This window comes from Antechinus flavipes, chromosome X (genome assembly GCF_016432865.1).
Source record: "Antechinus flavipes isolate AdamAnt ecotype Samford, QLD, Australia chromosome X, AdamAnt_v2, whole genome shotgun sequence".
Lineage (NCBI taxonomy): Eukaryota > Metazoa > Chordata > Mammalia > Dasyuromorphia > Dasyuridae > Antechinus > Antechinus flavipes.
Window position 1 is genome coordinate 76,764,756 of NC_067404.1, and position 17,843 is coordinate 76,782,598.

The window sequence follows — 17,843 nt, forward strand, 5'->3', positions numbered from 1 at the left end:
TATTGTCTTACTATGTACATCTTTTAGCATTTTAATAGTTTTTTCATTTAAACATATATGTATATAAAATACTGTTATAATTTCATCATCTGTGTTATCTTTAAACACAATATATTTTCACTACTTGTCTCTATTTTTACTTTTACCTTATCTGAAATCATAATTACAATGCTTCCTTTTTTGTACTCATCTGAAATATTAAGCATTTTATTCAAGACACTCATTTTAACTCCTTGTGTGTCTGTGTTTTGATTCTATATCTTGTATGTAGCCAATTTTGGGGTTCTTTTTTCTTGTAAATCATTTAATGATTGAGTTTAGTCCATTAACATACAATTATAATTTTAAAGTTTGCTTTTCTCTCTATCAAATTCTGCTTTATGATATTTTTAAAAATAAGCCCTAGACACCTGAGACATTTGTTTTTGCTTGAAACAATCTTGTAGCTGTTTGTACTAGCAACCATAGACGTTCTATCCCCCATCCTCTGGTAAGCCAAGACTCAAATCCTTGGATATTGCCTTTAGTATGTGACACTGATTTTGTTAGAAATACTCTAATTCCAGTCTTCCTTCTTTCATAACACCATTCTCTTTTTTCCACTTTTCCCATACTCAGATACCTTATATAAGCCTTTATTTTCTTCCCATACCAATTCTGGATAAAATTATGGTTCTCCTTCTCACCTCATTTTCCTACCTCATCTTCCTACCTTTTTGTTTCAGTGACAGTCACCCGAGGTATTCTGATTTAAAGAAATAATCATTCATTTCTTCACTCTCTCTTCTTCCTTCTTCTAGGATTTGATTCCCCTTTATGGGATTAGACCATACATATTATCTTTTGACCTTCAGACAAAAGTGGACTTCTAAGGCGTTCTTCCTCCTTGAAGTATGTAAACAATGAGTCATCAGTTAATTTTTTTTAAAGCTTTGGGGACTTATTTACCTTTATTAAATTTCTTTTGAAATACTTCTGGAGGAATGGGATGCTATCAATCTTGATATTCTTGCTATAAATGAAAATAGAAGAAAAAAGTTTCACTTAAATAGAAAGATGTCTTAGAGGTTCTCCTTGGAGAGGAAATCACAGATATTGGTATAGGTAATAATTATGAAATTATAAGGGATAATTTCAAAGAATATTTGGTCATGTGGTGTTGCAATGCTCATGGTTAGCATTTGCAAAGAGACCACTATAAAGATAATTGTAGTGAATATGTGTGTATAGTTTGTGCCATGAATGATGATGTGCAGAGATCTCAGGAAGTACTTAAGGAGGCTTTCCACATTAAAGCAACATATTTCAGTGCTTGGTATCTTCAGTACAAAAATGAGCATAGGGAAGGACAGTGACAGATATTCTAGAAAATAAGTTTCAAAATTGGGAAAGAAAAAAGAACAAAGGTTTATAGCTTATATCAAAGCCTCAAACGTTATTTTTTTCATAAATGCCTTCTCCAAAAAAGAGGGTTTAAAAGGTGCCAGACATGGTGAGTGCTTAATAACATCATTAACAATAACAAGAAATGAAATTTGCTGCTTTTAACAGGTAAAAAAATGACTCATCATCAATATGGGATTCATTTCTGAATCAATTATCTTTATAAAGTCAGACTTGTGACTTTGGGCACGATCAAAATCAGTATCAAAGAAGAACAAATAGAAATGAGAAAAAAATTGAATGCAAAACCTCCCAGCACCAATGTGACATTTAAATCAATTAAATGGAAAAAAGGGAAGTAGACAAAAGAAAAAATATAGACCCTGCCTCTCACTATTTCATAATTCATTTAAATCAACTGCTAACTAAAGAGACCATAAGGCCTTCAAAATCAGCCATAGGTCAGACTGGCTTAGAATACACATTTATTTATGGAATATTGTGGAGCAGAATGGAAGACGATTATGAGTATCATCACTTTATAAAGTGTGAAGAATTAGTCAAGGGACAAACAATTTGTGACAAAAAAATTGACAAAATAACCACTTAAACAAACCCTAAGAGCATCTTTGGGGGAAATTATGAAGAGAATAGCAAATGGACAAAAAGGGGAAAAAAATCTGTCAAAATACCTGTGCCAAATTTCTTAGTCATTAATGATGGCAGAACTCTCTTATTAGAACTATTATCTCATAGTCCCTATACAGAATTGAATGAATTGAGCCTGGGTTGTAATAGGAGGAGAAATGTAGACGGGGTTGTCTTTGGGCAGTTAGCTGGCACAATGTCACAGTGTCCTATTTGGGGTCAGGAAGATGAGATGAATTCTTGCCTCAGATGCACTCCTTGGCCATGTGACCCTGGTAAATCACTTAGATTCTCCAGCTTTAGTTCCTCCATCTGTGAAAAGGGGTTGACACAAGCACTTACCTCACCAGGCTATTAAAAGGGCTAGATGAAACCACTTTGCAAACTGTTTCTCTAAGCCTCAGTTTCCTCATTTGTTAAATAAGGATGGACTAGCTGATGTCCAGCTCTAAATCTCTGACCCTATGCCGACCTGAGTACACAAAGATGATTACTGGAAACGGCAGGATGCAGGAGTAGGAAAAATGGTTAGGAAGCTATTATAATAGAGCAGGCACGTAGATGGTAACAAGGGCCTGTTCTAAGATGGTACCTGCAGGAATAAAGAGGAGGGGCCACAATGCCAACATTAGTGCTTTGTGCCCTAAAAGAAAAAGAAACCAATTCATTTTGAGTTTCAATTGAAAATGTCTAGAGGCATTCCTCCTAAAATAGAAACCCTTTCCATCTTGTGGAAGGTTTTGATCATAGCCTTTCAGCTCCTGACCCATCAAAAGTAGCTTTTATAAAGGTCTGCTACATGACAAATATTTCCCCCAACTCTGTTAATGTAGCTTCATTCTGAGACACTGACCTGATATTTGATTTTGTGCATGTCCTGTCTCCCCAGCTAGACAGGGGCAGCTAGTTTTAGAAGGATGGGGGATTTGTCTGCTACCTCTCAGTATTCAAGGCCCACAGACCCAGGCCAGACGCTTCAGGCCGTGCACTCAATTGGTGCTCGATAAACATTTGTTGACAAGATGATAGTTTCCTTCCAAGAAAATACTTCAATGGGTCTAAAAATCATGGTATGTTATGCCCCATTCTTTTTTTTTGGCAAAGATAAGGAAGAAGAATGAATTATCCACATTGACTCCAACTGCAGAGCTAATCTGTGAACTGATTTGGCCATTTAATGTTATTTTCAACAAACCATTCATAAAACTCATGGCTGCAGCTGTTCCACATTATGATGTTCTCCCTTGCAAATTTTCTTAACCAAAGGCCATTTCTCATTTTTATGATACTATGTATGAGAGAGTAGTGAATGATGAAAAGGACCAGAAAGAGCATCAAGGTGGGGAAAAGACATAAGCATTTTCCCCCTCGTAGTTGAAGAGCAATACTAAAACAGTATGGTGCAGACTACTATCAGAATGTTGAAGACATTTGTATTGTCTGGCTAATCCAATTCCATTCGGGAGAAAAATAAGTCCTTTAAACATAGAATGGCCGAGCTAGTAGGACTTTTAGATGTGTCCTCTTGAAACTCTCTAAGCTTTTTTTTTTTCATTTAAAAAATAGTAGTTTAACAGTTCCTTTACATTAAAGACTATAAAATAGGCTTTACAGAGGGGAAGTGACTTGACTAGGATCACTTAACCAGAAGACCTGATGTTTGAACATAGGTCGTTGGATCATCAGCCTAGTGCTCATTTGCCTTAAGCCCATGTCATACCTATCGGTATAATGGTCAATAGGATCATTGATTTTGAGGTGGGAGGGACATTAGAGGTCATCTCTCCATTTTCCATCAGTGGTTATGATTCTACAGAACTTCATGGCTCCTTCAGTATAAACTGATAACTTGAATTTTATCACCTTCTCAAGTCTATCATTTACCTCTTTTCTCTGATTGGATGACTGGATTGATTGGAGCATCAAACTTCTTTCAAAGTCTTTTTTATAAAGGGCTTACAGCCTTCCAGGTAGGTCTCCATTTCCCATTAGGGACTCTGCTTGGTTTTGACTCCATAGAACAAGATGTCTCTGTACCAGGTAACTCCTAGTGTCCCTTGTTCTTTTCAACTTCTTTTTGCATGGTGACGTTCCTCATTAGATTCCAAGCTCCTTTAAGGCAGTGATTGTCTTTTTGTCATATATATCCCCAGCACACCATATACTGAAGACTTTTAGTAAATGTTTATAGAATTGAATCATCTAAATGGATTTAGATGGGGGAAGGGGGAAGGAAGTACCTTGCCGAAGGTCACAGGAAGTAAGTAACCAACTCAAGGCTTGATTCAATCCAACTCTAAATCCAGGAGTCCTTCCATTACACTTTGACTCCACTTTTTTCTTGTTGGAAAAGCAGGAAAAATACCTGCTCTGAGTATTTGTTCAGCAATGCTATGAGATGGAGGCCCATCAGACCTCACCATATGTCCCACTATATGCTCCAAAGTTCATCCAGGTCTTACCTTCTACTCTTTATGTCATTCAGTCCTCCTGGAATTATAATCTCATATAACTTAAGGACACTGGGCCTTAGTATCCACCTATGGCAGTATCCCTATGGACTTTCCTTCTGCCCTGCAGAAGTACTTTCTTTTGTGTTGTCTCTCCCATTAAAATTCTTTGAGAGCAGAGATTGTCTCATTGTTTCTATTCTTATCCCCAGTACTTAGTACAGTTTTTGTCATAAGACATAGATCGAACTGCATAAATGCTTTCTTCATTCATCCAAGCTTCTAAAGTAGTTTGAGAAAAATTCAACTTGTTTTTGCTAAGATCTCAATGGCCGACTAGAATGGGAGGCAGTGAAGTGGAAAATATACCAGCCATGCAATCAGAAGACTTGAATTCTATTATTTTCATCTACTAGCTATGTGACAGTCAGCAAGACAATTCCCTTCTCTGGTCCTCAGTTTTCTCATCTGGTAAATTAGGGATTTGGGATGGAGTGGGCTCTAAAATAGACTTCTAGTCTAAATTCTTGTATTCACTTATAAATATTGTAGAGTAGGTTTTTGTACAAAAATGGGGAGTCATCGATTTAGGCCTGGAAGGGACCCTGGCAGCCATCTAATTCAAACCTTCCCATTTTATAAAAGAGGAAATTGAGGTCCAGTTAAGTTTAGTGACTCGACTAAGGTCATACAGGTAGTAAGAGGACATTCCTTCCAGTTTTGAGATTTGGATACTTTTAATTTTTACTCTTCTTATTCAGCTGAAGAGAAGGGAGGCTGGGTCATTGTTGGAAACTAGAGTGGATGATGCTTTTTCCCCTAGTGGAACACATTCAAGTGGTCAGACATTTTGAGACTGTCACGATTTGGGTTCCACAAATCATTATGTTCTTGTGTTCTTGTTACTATACCCCAGCCCAGTCTGGCTCATTCAGCACCATACTTTCTGTGTGGATTTCTCAGCTGTGGATGATCCAGGCATCAAAAATGCTCGGTATGCCACCAAAGCTGAGTAAATGCATTTCTGAAATTATAGTGGAAATCTCTGGATTATACAGTGCATTTTGTTGCTTATTGATTGACTTGGGTTGATATTAACTATGTTTTGGCTAATGGCTGAACATAGGCTAATATTCTTCATAGAATACAAGAACAATAATAATCATGAATTATCCTGGTGTGGTGGATAGAGTGCTAAACTTGGAATCAGGAAGATTTGGACTCCAGTTTCATTTCTGACATTTGACTTCTGTGTAATCCAGGTCAAGTTGCCTTTTTCCTCAGAATCACACTTTCCTCATCTATAAAATAAGCATGATAATAACAACAATAACAATACCCGTACCACTTTTCTTATGTGTTACAAGACTAAAATGAGATTATATATATAACATATATATATATATAATTTTATATATATATAAAATTAATTTATGAAAATTGTTATGATTATTATTTATTCTTTTCATTTTTATGGGATCCAGATGAAAATGGTCCAGGGACAAGTTGCCATTCTATTATTATTTAATTATTTTTAATGGTCTATGAACTGTGGCACAGGTGGATAAAGTAACTGATTTTTCTAGTTGAATAAAAGTATTAGGATGTAGACTCATCCTCCATAGGCTCACTGAAAGCATCTTTGGTATCTTCCAATAGTGTACCAGATGGATATGAGGATGATAACCCTAATCTTGTTCCCATGTGCTTTTAATCTCCTTGGTCATTTCTGTGTCTTGAAAGCTTTTTGTTTCATGTAGCTTGGACATTATGAGTATTTTGGGATGGCAACATCTATTAAACATTGATTTTGAGATTTTCTGAATCAATGTTATTTATATTCAGATCTATGAGAAAAATGTATTTCTAGTATAGTATATTGTTTGAATTTTGAAGAATATTTTGAAATCTTTATTTGTAGTATAGAGAAAAATTCCATGAAATGAAGAACTATTTAATAGGTTTTTTAATGGAACCTTTTAGCTTGGTGTTATTTTTATACTTCAAGCAGTTAATCAGATATTGTACTTCAACTTCCTCTTTAATTTGGAAATCATATTTAGGAGAGATGAAAATATATTTAGAGTTGGGCAGGATCATAGAGGACTTAAATTGTAGCCTTGAAAAATGTGTTGTATTTGAATTGTTCTTGACATTATGTCGCTGACCTGTTTTCAACAGAGAACAGTTTTCCATGTGGATATCGAATCCTCTTGTGTTTTCACTATATTTGGGTCCATTTTATATAATTGCTATATATGAACAAGCCAGGAGTATAGAATTTGTGATAATAACGATAGTGTCGGCTTAGTGGTGTTTTTAAGAAGCTTGTTCAGCGATTACTGAATTGATAAGAAATTCTTTTTTACTCCCCTGGTAGCTGTTTGGGCAGAGAGCAGGGTATGGATATAAGAAATGTTATGGAGGCACAAACAAGATTGGGCAACTGATTGGTCTTGTGGGATGAGGGACAGTAAGCTGTGAGGGGTAATATCATAATTATAAGCCAAGAACAATGGAAGAATGGTGGTGCCTTTGATAGAAATAGGGAAGTCGGAAAGAAGGGAGTTTTGGAGAAAAGCAAATGAGTTCTATTTTTGACATATTGCATTTGAAACGTCTGTAAGACTTGCAATTGGAAGTGTCCAGAGGCAGTCAATTGGAGATATGGGACTGGTGCTCCAGACTTGAGCTGGATTAGACATCTAGAAGTCATTATCATGCAGCCCATGAGAGCTGGTAAAGTCACAAAATGGGTCTAGAGTGAAAATAACACTGAATACCTATAACTATCTATGTACCTACAAGTGCTACTTATCAGGTGGCACTTCAGATGAGTTTGGAAGAGGGTGTATATTCCAGGCCTGGGAGAACACCTTTACAAAGACAAAGAGATGCAAAGAGGAAGAGACAAAAAGCAAGCCAGAGGCCGGTATTCAATCCTTAGAGACAATTGGAAGCTACTGAAGCTTATTTGTCAAAGATAGATTGAAGAGAGGAGAGACTGTGTGCTTTCCCATATGGGTGTCTGGAGGAATAGTAGTGCCCTTAGCAGAAACAAAGAGACCCGGAGAAAGAATGGATTTAGGGATAAGGATACTGAGCTCTAGTATAGATATGCTAAGTTTGAGATACCTATCTATAGGACATCCAGTTGAAAACATCCAACAGGATTAGAACTCAGGGGAAAGACCAGGGCTACATTGTAGACTGGAATTCTTCTATAGAAATTATAAATGAACCTATAGACACTGATATGAGGAAGAGAAAGAGGGAAAGGGAGAGGAAGAGAGCTAGAGACACAGAGATAAATTGACGGAGCTGGGCGAGGAGAAAGAAGGAGGAGAGAAAGAGGGAAAATGCAAGAAAGATCAGCAAAGAGTTTTATATATAAGGTGCATAGGGGCTGGGACATGGATGGTGAACTAGGAAGTCCTCAAAGCGATGTTGCACAAAAGACATTTTGTTACAAGTTGTAGGGGTGTATAAATCCATCCAGATTGTTCACATTTGAGCATCTGAAAGCTTAGTGGTAGAGGCTGTCCTAACCACACACCTGAAAAAGAGTTGTGTGATGATGGTTTTGGGGTGGTGGGGGAAAGAGAATCCTTTGGCGTTTCCTCATCTTTAACGAGACATGAAGCTTGTGAGCCACAGAGGACTGGAAGATTTTTATTTTTTCATCAGCATCCTAGCTGGGTCTCTGAAGCAGCAGTGATTGGTGGCAATGTCTAGATTGGGAGTCGAAGATAAATTAGAGATGCTTATAAGAGGCAGCTTCAAGACTCTTCATGGACCCCAGAAAAAAAGCTACACCATGTCTAAGGAGCACTTCATGAATACTCCATTAAGGAGAGAAGAAGACTTCTAGAAACCAAGATCTATGAGTTACCCCCAGCCATACATGCTTCCTAAATTTGGGCTCGCTTTCCCCAAACTCTGCACATACTGGGAAAAGAGGGTGTCACAGACTTGGGAAGGAATGTTTTGTACCAGCTATTTTTATTGCCACCCTAGTAAACAATCCTAATAAGGTGGCTAATTGATATTGATCAACAGTCAATAGGGGAACACAGTGATGGGGGCTCATGAGCTACAGCATCAGGAAATCTAAGACTTTCTCTCTCCCACCCCCAACTCCTAGAATTCTTAAGGAATGTATTATTTTCCTTGAAAGAACCCTGAATGACAGTATAGCTCTGGAGCCTGTGAATTACGGGTATGTGTGTGTGTGTGTCTTTCTATGTATTATATATATATATATATATATGTATATATATATATATATATAATATATATGTATATGTATATGTATATGTATATGTATATACATAATGTATTATAATATATGTATTATATATATACACACACACATACATACACATATATGTATATATGTATATATGTGTATACATATATATGCATACATATACATTTTTTATTTTTGTATTTAAATCATAAGCACTGAGCACAATGCCAAGTATGTAGTAAGTACTTAAATGTTTGTTGTTGATTGGTTATTTAGGGATTCCAACTCTTTTACTTACAGCCTGTGTGCTCTTAGGCAAGTCCTTGGCCTTCAGTTCACTCATCTATAAAATGAAGGGGGAGTTATTCTTCAAGGCATTTTGGAACCATACACCCTCAAAATGGTGTATGGCCTTTGGTCTACCAATATTATTAATAGACCTATGCCCCCCGCCAAATAAGACAGAAGGGAAAGGACACACAGCTATATGACTATTTAAAGTAACACTTTTTGTTGTAGAAAAGAGCTAGAAACAAAGTGGATGCTCAACAATTGAACAATGAACAAATAATATAGTGAATATAATGAGAGAGCGCTACATGAAATGATGAAAGGGACAGATTCAGAAAAAAATCTACAAGAGCTTGAATGAATGGATGCAAAGTGATATGAATAGAGCCAGGAGAATAATGAACACAATATCAACAACAATGGAAGAAAATCTGTGAGAAATTTAACTTTGATTAATGAAATGATCAGCTAAGTCTCTCGAAGATTTCTGTTGCTATTGCTGCTGCTGCTCCTCATGATTATGATGGTGATGATGACCGTAATGATACCTCCCATGTCTTGGTAGGGAGGTGATGAAATAGAGATAGAGAATAAGACATATATTATGAGATGCAGTTAATTTGTGGATTTAATTTGATTGATTGTTTTGTTACAGGGGATGGCTTTTTTTGGGGGGGGAAGGGAGTTGAGGGAGATACTTGAAGGCTAATAACAGTGATAACCCAAAAGGGAAGAAAAGGATGAAAAAAGTGTTAATGTATCATTTAGATATAGAGAAGGAAGCAGTGAGAGAGGCGCAGACAACCAGGCAGTATTGGAATTGTCATGTAAAATATGAAATACATTTAAAAAAAAAACATCAGGATATATGGAGAACAGATTGATTGTTTCATCTGCGGTCCTCTTTTTCTGTTCTTCTTTGTATGGGTATATGCTCCTTTTTGATGTTTGTCAAATTCTTAATAATAAAAAGGAATTCAAAAATTAGAAGGGTTGGCCCCTGACTAGAAGCCTTCCAACTCCCGATATCTGATCCTCCCATCCTTTGTATGCTTACTTTTTTAGACAATAAGATTTTCCTATCTCGTTGAGCTTTTTTTCCCCCATTAGCTGCTGTGAAATTCCAAGCTAATATCAGTGCCCAAATGCAGTAATTAATTAACTCATCTCAGGTGCCTGATAGCATCTGTTCCTTGGGTCCTTGATAATTACAAAGAGATGGATTTCACCTGGATCTATGGGGTGGGGAATCTAAATTATTGTAGCTATCTAAAAGTGGAATAAGCTGCCTTGGGAGATAGGGGGCTCCCCCTTACAGGAAGTCTTCATGTTAGAGCTTGATGAGGACTAGAATTAAATATTATTGTGTTTTCAGATTTTTGCCGGACTAAGTAGCCCCTCAGGTCCCTTTTGACTCTAAGATTCTGTGACTTTGGGGATGTAGGTGAGGAAGAAGTGGTGTTTTTATTTTTCATGTATCTTGTTTTGTAATTGTGTTTAATTTTGAAAGCTATCTTTAATCTGCTTTGTAAGTACCTGTGGTGTAAACCCTAAATAAATATAATAAGAGCTTCTTGAAGGCACTTAGTGCTCCCCCTGAGTAGCAGAAGAGAGTTTTTAAGAGCTAATAAACACTTGTATTGTAAATTGCAGCTGAAAATTAAAACAGCCCTGGGACACTGCCTCATGCCTATCAGATTGGCTAAGATGACAGGGAAAGAGAATGATAAATGTTGGGGAGATGTGGGAAAACCTGAACACTAATGCATTTTTGGTGGAGTTGTAAATTGATCCAGCCATTCTGGGGAACAATTTGTAACTATACCCAAAGGGCCATCAAACTGTGCATATCCTTTGATCCAGCAGTGTGTCCAATGGGTCTGTATCCCAAAGAGATCATAAACGAGGTGAAAAAACCCACATGTGCAAGAATGTTTATAGAAACTCTTTTTGTGGTGGCAAGCAACTGGAAATCAAGTGGATATCCATCAGCTGGAGAATAGTTGAATGAGTTATGGTATATAAATGTGATAGAATATTATTGTTCTCTAAGAAATGATGAGGAGGAAGATTTCAGAGAGGCCTGGGGAGACTTACAGGAACTGATGCTGAGTGAAGTGAGTAGAATCAGAAGGAAATTGTACACAGTAACAGAAGATTATGCAATGATCAACCATGATGGACTTGGCTGCTCTCAACAATATGGTGATTCAAGATTCAAGACAATCCAGTAGACTTGAGGTGGAAAATGCCACTTGCATCCAGAGAGATAGAGAGACAGAGACAGAGACAGAAAGAGACAGAGACAGAGAGAGATGGAGATTGAATGTGGCTCCAAGCATAATATTTTCATCTTTTTCATTTCACTGTTTTTTTTTTCTTGTGTTATTTCCCTTTTGATTGGATTTTTCTTGCACAACATAATTAATATGGAAATATGTTTAAAAGGATTATACATGTATGACCTACATCAGATTGCTTGATGTTTTAGGGAGGAGGGAGGGAAGGGGGGAAAGGAGAAAAAAAATTGGAACTCATAATTTTCCAACAATGAATGTTGAAAACTATCTTTAGGTGTAAATGGAAAATAAAATGCCTCTGAGTTCAAATTGGTATGGATGGGCTAGAATATGTAAAAATATCTGGAGGTAATTTGTAGATGAATAGTAGATAACCATACCACTATTTTAAGAGTGGTTAAGTTAGTAACCAGATATCCAGTTTACTCGGTATATTTTTAACATACTTGTTGTAATATATTTTGTAGCTTTCTAAAGCGTAAATGAAATAAACCAATTAATGTGATGTTGTTTGAAAAGTTATAAAGTTTTCATATAAAGCATTAATGAGAGTATCAAATGGTAGTTATCATCTTTTGTTTGAAGTTTAACTATTATACCTGCATACCACTGATTACCTTCTAGAGGCATAGTGCTTTATAGCAGTGTATCCAACTGAAATGGAAATGGATCCCAGTGGGCTGTTTAGTGATTTTGACAACCATAATTTAACATTATCCCTGTGGTTTCATACTTTTTGTTAAATATTTTGAATTACATTTTAATCTGGTTAGATGAAGTTGGGAGTGTTGTGGGCCTCATTAACCAATGGGAAGTATGTTTGACAACACTGCCTAAGAAGAATTGAAAATTCTTAGGGAATTTTTCTTCTGGAAGATGTATGATATTCATCTATTAAAACACCTTTTGTGCAAAATAATCCCTGACCACAAGGAGTTTCCATTCTACTGGGGAGGTGAATTGTTGTGGAAGTGATTCTTAAGTCAAGTTCATGTTAGACTAGATGACCTTAGAGAGTTCTGCTCACTAAGAATCTGTGGAATATAGTTTTTTGAGAAAGTTTTCAGTTTTCATTATTTCCTTTAATGAATAGATGTATGTGTATATATATGATATAGATAGATAGATAGGTAGATAGATGGATGTATATACACATTTATATTATCACTAATGGGTCTAGACATTTAAGCCCATTATGAACATGTGATCTTTGGAATGAAATCCATTCTGAGCATTAGGAGGATTTTCAGTGTAATTCTGTAGTAAAGCATGCTACTCTAAAAATGTTTGCATCACTCAAAAAGCATCCATGGCTCACATTTTTGCAAAGGATTTTAAAGAGTGGGGTCATAATGAAGCCAGACAGAGCTTTCCCATGGCTTTACCCCTGTGAGACCTCTGGATAATGCTGTTGGGCCATTAGGTTGATTTATAAATTACTATGGTGATGCATTACTTCAGCCATCAGGGCTCTCAAGGAGTTAAATCTCCTCTGAACACTAGAGAGTAATTTATAACCTGAACAAGTGCAATCTGATGTGCTTTAATGAGCTTTAAGCATTCAAATCAACTTTCTGTAGATAGATCTTTGCAGGAGTGGGATGGAGAGGAAAACAATTTAGGATTTCTATCTTTGCAGCATATTAGAATGCTAACTTCTCATTCTTTGAAATTGAACAAAAATGATGGTCCTTTGACCTTTTGGAGGAGTCATTTGTTTTTGCAGGCTAATGCTATTTTCCTCTGTTAAACAGTTTCCTAACAAGGGAGAAAGAGTCAGAAGGGGTCCTCAGTCAAGATGCAGAGCAACGAAAATGTCAGATGTTGAAACTGATAAAATTAGGAGATGCTTCTCAATTTGAAATCAGATAAATGGAGTTTGGTATCAACATATACCATTGTTCCAGTAAGACTGTATAGTTGTGCGACTGATTTCCAAATGACGCAGTACTGCTGAAAGGAGGTAGCAGGATGAGTTGGTCGGTTTTTTGTTTAGAAAATGTCCTTCCAACTAGCTGTTCTCAAATTTCAACCTGAGTTTACTCCATTTAATAGCCTTAAAACCATGATGTGTTTCTAAAATGATATTTTACCCTTCATTAAGCCTTGTATTCCAAGACAAGTGTCCTCGTGACATTTAACTGGAGCTATGTTACCATGATATTTAAAGCTGAGAGACAGGCCAAGTTCACGATGAAATAATCTGTGAGCCATGTATAATCAATAACTTTAAATTAGTGGGCAGAGAGAAATATCCCTGAGTAAAATGTGGAAGTCTTAGAATCGGTTTTGGTTGCTGAATTAGGATAAGAGGGATAAGTAGTACAAGAGGTAAATTCACTTTTTTTTAGACACATATATGTATGTGTACTTATATGTGTGTATATGTATATATGTGTATATGTATGTATGTGTGTATATAATCTCTACACCAGATGCTCTGTTACCTTTATTTCTTTTAAGTTAAAATTTTCTTTTATTACTCAGTAAATAGCACATGCAGTCATAAATTGTTATTTAAAAATAATTTACCTTCCAAACAGAGCAGAGTTCTAAGTATAAATTGAATGTTTTTCATTGATGTTAACTGCTATGAGATCTACTTAGCTGAGCATTTGTTTGTATAGAAACATGTTAATATTTTTCTCCCTCTTCATCTACTAAGATGCCTTGGGTTTGCTTCATGGGTCTAGACCTGTTTGTTTTAGCCTATTATTGTCTACTTTTTAGGCTGAAGATTCTAACTTGCCTTCCTAGTTGAATTAGTTCTGCTGTAGCACATGTTTTGAAATCTCAAATTTGTTCCAACACTATTGATATATTAGGGAATATTTGAGCATGATGTTCAAGTTTGCTGCTGCCTGATTTCTTCCCCAAGAACTAGTTTAAATGCAGAAAACTGCCCCACTTCACAATAACTCACAATCTGCAACACTGACATCCATTCTACAAGCAAATTTCAGGGCTTGGTCAAGGCAAAAATATATTTTCTGTGTATTTTTCTGGTGCAGTAGGAAGAGTGAGCGAGGAAAGGTTGGTCTGTACACACGGTCTCCCTTCATGCCCTTCTCTCCCACTTGCTTCCTTCACTCCCTCACTCCCAGGCCCAAAATTTTGGCCTGTCCCTTCCCAACTTGTATGAGATCTTGCAAGGCTGAGTGATAGGACCTGGGACAGAGAATAACAGTAGCCCTAGCCCAAGATTCCTGTTGCCAATATTTATTATAGTATTTATGTAATTCTTAGCCATTTAATATTTATAAAATTGTTACCTTTTCTTAGGTTTTTATCTATTTTATATGTCACTGATGAAGCTTTGGAGTGTTGTACTCCATCCATATTTTCCTTATAAAGTTGGTGATTTTTATTGTATGTAAGTTATTTTTGAGACTTGAGATCACTTTAAAAAAAATTAGTATTTTATTTTCCCCAAATACATGTAAAGACAATTTAAAACATTCATTTTTTTTAAAGTTTAAGTAAGTTCCAGATTTTTACCTCCTCTCTTCCTAAGATGGTAAGCAATTTGATATATCGCATATGTGCAATCATGTAAAACATATTTCCATAATATTCATGTTGTGAAAGAAGAAACAGACCAAAAGACAAAAAACACACAAAAATTAAAGAGGAAAATGGTATGCTTTGAGTTTCCTTTAGGCCTCATCATTTCTTTCTCTGGAGGTAGATAGCATTTTCCATCATGAATTCTTTGTATCTTGTATCACTGTATTTATGAGAAAAACTGAGTCATTCATAGTTGATCATTGTACTGCTGTTACTGTCTGTGTACAATCTTCTCCTGGTTCTGCTCCATTCACTTTGCATCAGTTTGTGTAAGTCTTTCCAGGTTTTTCTGAAATCGGCCAGCTTGTCATTATTATCATAGCACAATAATAATCTATTACAATCATATACCACAGCTTGTTCAGCCATTCCCCAATGATGAACATGCTCTCAGTTTCCATTTCTTTGCCACCACCAAAAGAGTGGCTATAAATATTTTTGTATATATAGAACATTTTCCTTTTTTTCCCCTAATCTCTTTAAAATATAAACCTAGTAGTGATATTGCTGGGTAAAAAGCACATGTGCAACTTTACAATCCTATGTGCATAGTTCTAAATTGCTCTCCAGAATGGTTGGATCAGTTCACAATTCTACCAACAATGCATTAGTCTCCCAGTTTGCTCACAGCCTTTCCAACATTTCTCATTTTCCGTTCCTGTCATATTAGTCAATCTGATATGTGTTAGGTGGTACCTCAGAAGTGTTGTAATTTGCATTTCTCTTATCAATAGTGATTTAGAGCATATTTTCATATGACTTTAGATGGCTTTGATTTCTTCATCTGAAAAATGCCTCTTCATATCCTTTGACCACATCATTTGTCCTAATTGGGAATGACTTGTATTTTTATAAATTTGATTCAAAGTAGGCTTTTATCAGAGACATTTGCTATAAAAATTTGTTTTTCCATTTTTCTAATCTTGGCTACATTATATTTTATTTGTGCAAAACCTTTCTAATTGAATATAATCAAAATCATACATTTTACATCTCGTAATGCTCCCTGTCTCTTATTTGGTCATCAATTTTTCCTTCTTTGTAGATCTTTCTTGCTCCTTTAATTTGCTTATGATATTACCTTTTATGTCTAAGTTCTTTGACCTTATCTCAGTAGACAGTATAAGATGCTCACCTATAGCTAGTATCTTCCATTCTGTTTTCCAATTTTCCTAGTAGTTTTTGTCAAGTCTTGAGGTCTTTGGGTTTATCAAACACTAGATTGAGAGTATGATAATCCCATTAAAATCATGTGTTCCAATTATTCTGGTGATTGGCTCCACAGTTTATTATAATTTTTGCTATTACAAAAATGTTTCTATAAATGTTTTTGTGTAGATAGGACTTTTCTTGGTGCTATTAACTTCTCCAGGATATGAACCAATGCAAGAATCTCTGGACCAAAGGATATGAAAATTTTGATAACATTTTTTATGTAATTATAAATTTTCCTTGAATGGTTGCCCTACTTGTTTCTACTGTCTTCATATGGCCCCTCCAGTGTTGAATTTTATCATTGCTTACCATCTTTGTTAATTGGGTGGCTGTGAGTTGATGTTATTTTTAAGGCAAATTGCTCAAGGTCATACAGCTAGTAAGTGTCTGAGGCTGAATTTGTACTTAGATCTTCCTGCCTCCAGATTCAGTACTCTAGCCATTGTACCACCAAGATAATATTTGATAGGATGGTGAAAGTAGTTGAGTTCATGTCATGTGAACATTAGTTGAAAGAACTGGGGATGTTTAATCTGGAGAAGAGAAGATGTATGAAGGATGTGAAAACTGTCTTCAAGTACTTTTAATGCTGTCATATAGAAGGGTGATTAAGCTTATTCTGTTTGGTTATAGAACCAGGGCAATGAATGTAAGTTAAAAAGAGACAAATATGGCTTCAGGAAAACCTTTCTAACCATTAAAGCTGTCCAGAAATCAAATGAGCTACATTAAGAAGTGAGGGATGGGTTCCCCTACTTCTTGGAGGTCTTTAAGCAGAGGCTGGATAACCTCTTTCCATGTATATAGGGACTCCTTTCATGCAAGCATTGGACTAGATGCCTACCAAGGTCTTTTTCTACTCTAGAATACTGAGATTATATTCTAGCTGAATTGATTTTATTTGTACAAACATTTTAAATTTGATTTAATGAAAAATTGTTATTTTGTCATCTATAATATATACCCTATCTTATGAGTGATTATGAATTATTTTCCTACTAAGAACTGAGAAAGAAATTTGTTATTACCTTCTAATTTTATGTGGTGGATCTCTTTATGTTGATTGTTTATCCAGTTAGCAATTATCATGGCATTTGATATGATTGCTTTCCTAAATATGTTTCCTATTTTGCTGTTTTCTACTTTTTCCAGCAGTTCCTATTGAATAAAAAAGCATTGTGGGTTGTGCTTTTGGGTTCTCTGAACACTGGACAATTTCTGTGTCTTTGTTTCCTAGATGTATACCTAGATATGTAGCATATTTTGACTGATCTAGTTTTCTATTTTTCTGTAGTACCAAATAGTTTTTGATAATTATTATATTACTTTACTTCATATTCTAGGCCTTTTGGTTCTTCATACAGATTTTATTTTCATTTTGCTTAATTCTATACACTGTCCTTTAATCAATTTAAATGGTATAGCACTAAATCTGCAGAAGAATTTGGATTTTTTTTTAATTTAATGGATGTGGCTCAGCCTTAAACAGAATATTTCTCTAATTATTCAAGAGTTCCTTTATTTTGATGAAAATATAAGTCATATATATATATTATATATATTCAGATACAATCCAAGACTCACAATAAATTGTATTTTTTTAAAAGGGGGTTTCATTTTTATCTAAATTTCCTAGTTTTTGTAGTCAGATGTGGGAATGGTGTTGATTTTTCTGGATTTATAGTATATCCTACTACTTTACTGAAGCTATCAAGTATCTTGATTTTAAAAATTTACTTT